A 5,000-nucleotide genomic window follows, 5' to 3' on the forward strand; every position below is an offset into this window, starting at 1 on the left:
GGCAATTTACGGGCGTTATCGGGCAATTTACGGGCTTGATGGTGCGACTTACGGGCCTGATAGTGCGACTAACGGGCTTGATAGGGCAATTTACGGGCTTTTTGGTGCGAATTACGGGCTTTTTGGTGCGACTTATGGGCTTGATAGGGCAATTTACGGGCTTTTTGGTGCGACTTATGGGCTTGATAGGGTAATTTACGGGCTTGATGGTGCGACTTATGGGCCTGATAGTGCGACTAACGGGCTTGATAGGGCAATTTACGGGCTTTTTGGTGCGACTTACGGGCCTGATAGTGCGACTTATGGGCCTGATAGTGCGACTAACGGGCTTTGATAGTGCGACCAACGGGCTTGATAGTGCGACCTATGGGCTTGATAGTGCGACTAACGGGCTTGATAGTGCGACTTATGGGCTTGATAGTGCGACTTATGGGCTTGATAGTGCGACTTACGGGCTTGCTTTCCCATGTTTTTCGCATCGAGCTTCGGTTCGTTTCGAATAATTTTGTCCATGTTTTTCGTTTGCTACGAGAGGTTCGTTTTCAGTTATCCCTGTGTTCATGGTTTTCGTGTGCTTCGATAGGTTTGGTCCGTGTTTTTGAGTACTCTTGTCCATGATTTTCGTGTGCTTCTAGAGGTTTGGTCCGATTTTCAGTACTCTTGTCCATGCTTTCACATGCTCTGATAGGTAGGTTCGTTCTCAGTTATCCCTGTGTTCATGGTTTTCGTGTGCTTCCATAGGTTTGGTCCGTGTTTTTGAGTACTCTTGTCCATGATTTTCGTTTGCTTCTAGAGGTTTGGTCCGATTTTCAGTACTCTTGTCCATGCTTTCACATGCTCTGATAGGTAGGTTCGTTCTCAGTTATCCCTGTGTTCATGGTTTTCGTGTGCTTCCATAGGTTTGGTCCGTGTTTTTGAGTACTCTTGTCCATGATTTTCGTGTGCTTCTAGAGGTTTGGTCCGATTTTCAGTACTCTTGTCCATGACTTTCGTTTGCTTCGATTCGTTCACTCTATTACTCTTGTCTGTGGTTTACGTTTGCTTCGATTCGTTCACTCTATTACTCTTGTCTTTGGTTTTCGTTTGCTTCGATTCGTTCACTCCTTTACTCTTGTCTGTGGTTTTCGTTTGCTTCGATTCGTTCAGTCCATTACCCTTGTTTGCGGTTTTCGTTTGCTTCGATTCGTTCAGTCCATTACTCTTGTATGTGATTTTCGTTTGCTTCGAGTCGTTCAGTCCATTACCCTTGTCTATGATTTTCGTTTGCTTCGAGTCGTTCAGTCCAATACTTACCTTTGTCTATGATTTTCGCTCTAGCCCAGTCGCCCTGCGCTCTGGAAATCACATTCCAACTCTATCACCGATAGTGCTCACACCTTGGAAACCACATTTCACCCGGGGAACCTTAGGGTGGATTTTGAGCCTTTCGGGATTGCGAAACCATCATTTAACACTTTAAACTTAATTTCCGCAATCCCAGACGCACTTTCCATATGGTCTCCAAAAATGCGTGTGAGCTGACCTGGTCCCTTATAATAGGCAATGAACACGATTTTGGAAAAATATTTTTATCAAAATTTTTTGACTCACCGGGTAAAATCGAATTTACTTGGGAAAAATGTTCTAGCAGGGGCCCTCCCATACAAATTTTTTTCTTCTCAAAAAAGATTTTCGTTTCACTTTTCATACTCAGGGGAGTCTAAAATTGATGTTTTGAGTCACCGTGAAAAAAAAATTTTTTTGACCCGAGCTTGTGTCGGCGACCCAAAATCGACGCACTTGGGAAAAATGTTCTAGCAGGGGCCCTCCCATACAAAAATTTTTTCTTCTCAAAAATGATTTTCGTTTCACTTTTCATACTCAGGGGAGTCTAAAATTGATGTTTTGAGTCACCGTGAAAAAAAAATTTTTTTGACCCGAGCTTGTGTCGGCGACCCAAAATCGACGCACTTGGGAAATATGTTCTAGCAGGGGCCCTCCCATACAAAAATTTTTTCTTCTCAAAAATGATTTTCGTTTCACTTTTCATACTCAGGGGAGTCTAAAATTGATGTTTTGAGTCACCGTGAAAAAAAAATTTTTTTGACCCGAGCTTGTGTCGGCGACCCAAAATCGACGCACTTGGGAAAAATGTTCTAGCAGGGGCCCTCCCATACAAAAATTTTTTCTTCTCAAAAATGATTTTCGTTTCACTTTTCATACTCAGGGGAGTCTAAAATTGATGTTTTGAGTCACCGTGAAAAAAAAATTTTTTTGACCCGAGCTTGTGTCGGCGACCCAAAATCGACGCACTTGGGAAAAATGTTCTAGCAGGGGCCCTCCCATACAAAAATTTTTTCTTCTCAAAAATGATTTTCGTTTCACTTTTCATACTCAGGGGAGTTTAAAATTGATGTTTTGAGTCACCGTGAAAAAAAAATTTTTTTGACCCGAGCTTGTGTCGGCGACCCAAAATCGACGCACTTGGGAAATATGTTCTAGCAGGGGCCCTCCCATACAAAAATTTTTTCTTCTCAAAAATGATTTTCGTTTCACTTTTCATACTCAGGGGAGTCTAAAATTGATGTTTTGAGTCACCGTGAAAAAAAAATTTTTTTGACCCGAGCTTGTGTCGGCGACCCAAAATCGACGCACTTGGGAAAAATGTTCTAGCAGGGGCCCTCCCATACAAAAATTTTTTCTTCTCAAAAATGATTTTCGTTTCACTTTTCATACTCAGGGGAGTCTAAAATTGATGTTTTGAGTCACCGTGAAAAAAAAATTTTTTTGACCCGAGCTTGTGTCGGCGACCCAAAATCGACGCACTTGGGAAATATGTTCTAGCAGGGGCACTCCCATACAAAAATTTTTTCTTCTCAAAAATGATTTTCGTTTCACTTTTCATACTCAGGGGAGTCTAAAATTGATGTTTTGAGTCACCGTGAAAAAAAAATTTTTTTGACCCGAGCTTGTGTCGGCGACCCAAAATCGACGCACTTGGGAAAAATGTTCTAGCAGGGGCCCTCCCATACAAAAATTTTTTCTTCTCAAAAATGATTTTCGTTTCACTTTTCATACTCAGGGGAGTCTAAAATTGATGTTTTGAGTCACCGTGAAAAAAAAATTTTTTTGACCCGAGCTTGTGTCGGCGACCCAAAATCGACGCACTTGGGAAAAATGTTCTAGCAGGGGCCCTCCCATACAAAAATTTTTTCTTCTCAAAACTGATTTTCGTTTCACTTTTCATACTCAGGGGAGTTTAAAATTGATGTTTTGAGTCACCGTGAAAAAAAAATTTTTTTGACCCGAGCTTGTGTCGGCGACCCAAAATCGACGCACTTGGGAAATATGTTCTAGCAGGGGCCCTCCCATACAAAAATTTTTTCTTCTCAAAAATGATTTTCGTTTCACTTTTCATACTCAGGGGAGTCTAAAATTGATGTTTTGAGTCACCGTGAAAAAAAAATTTTTTTGACCCGAGCTTGTGTCGGCGACCCAAAATCGACGCACTTGGGAAAAATGTTCTAGCAGGGGCCCTCCCATACAAAAATTTTTTCTTCTCAAAAATGATTTTCGTTTCACTTTTCATACTCAGGGGAGTCTAAAATTGATGTTTTGAGTCACCGTGAAAAAAAAATTTTTTTGACCCGAGCTTGTGTCGGCGACCCAAAATCGACGCACTTGGGAAAAATGTTCTAGCAGGGGCCCTCCCATACAAAAATTTTTTCTTCTCAAAAATGATTTTCGTTTCACTTTTCATACTCAGGGGAGTCTAAAATTGATGTTTTGAGTCACCGTGAAAAAAAAATTTTTTTGACCCGAGCTTGTGTCGGCGACCCAAAATCGACGCACTTGGGAAAAATGTTCTAGCAGGGGCCCTCCCATACAAAAATTTTTTCTTCTCAAAAATGATTTTCGTTTCACTTTTCATACTCAGGGGAGTCTAAAATTGATGTTTTGAGTCACCGTGAAAAAAAAATTTTTTTGACCCGAGCTTGTGTCGGCGACCCAAAATCGACGCACTTGGGAAAAATGTTCTAGCAGGGGCCCTCCCATACAAAAATTTTTTCTTCTCAAAAATGATTTTCGTTTCACTTTTCATACTCAGGGGAGTCTAAAATTGATGTTTTGAGTCACCGTGAAAAAAAAATTTTTTTGACCCGAGCTTGTGTCGGCGACCCAAAATCGACGCACTTGGGAAATATGTTCTAGCAGGGGCCCTCCCATACAAAAATTTTTTCTTCTCAAAAATGATTTTCGTTTCACTTTTCATACTCAGGGGAGTCTAAAATTGATGTTTTGAGTCACCGTGAAAAAAAAATTTTTTTGACCCGAGCTTGTGTCGGCGACCCAAAATCGACGCACTTGGGAAATATGTTCTAGCAGGGGCCCTCCCATACAAAAATTTTTTCTTCTCAAAAATGATTTTCGTTTCACTTTTCATACTCAGGGGAGTCTAAAATTGATGTTTTGAGTCACCGTGAAAAAAAAATTTTTTTGACCCGAGCTTGTGTCGGCGACCCAAAATCGACGCACTTGGGAAAAATGTTCTAGCAGGGGCCCTCCCATACAAAAATTTTTTCTTCTCAAAAATGATTTTCGTTTCACTTTTCATACTCAGGGGAGTCTAAAATTGATGTTTTGAGTCACCGTGAAAAAAAAATTTTTTTGACCCGAGCTTGTGTCGGCGACCCAAAATCGACGCACTTGGGAAAAATGTTCTAGCAGGGGCCCTCCCATACAAAAATTTTTTCTTCTCAAAAATGATTTTCGTTTCACTTTTCATACTCAGGGGAGTTTAAAATTGATGTTTTGAGTCACCGTGAAAAAAAAATTTTTTTGACCCGAGCTTGTGTCGGCGACCCAAAATCGACGCACTTGGGAAATATGTTCTAGCAGGGGCCCTCCCATACAAATTTTTTTCTTCTCAAAAATGATTTTCGTTTCACTTTTCATACTCAGGGGAGTCTAAAATTGATGTTTTGAGTCACCGTGAAAAAAAAATTTTTTTGACCCGAGCT

The sequence above is a fragment of the Anopheles moucheti genome, assembly GCF_943734755.1.
Source record: "Anopheles moucheti chromosome X unlocalized genomic scaffold, idAnoMoucSN_F20_07 X_unloc_14, whole genome shotgun sequence".
Classification (NCBI taxonomy): Eukaryota; Metazoa; Arthropoda; class Insecta; order Diptera; family Culicidae; genus Anopheles; species Anopheles moucheti.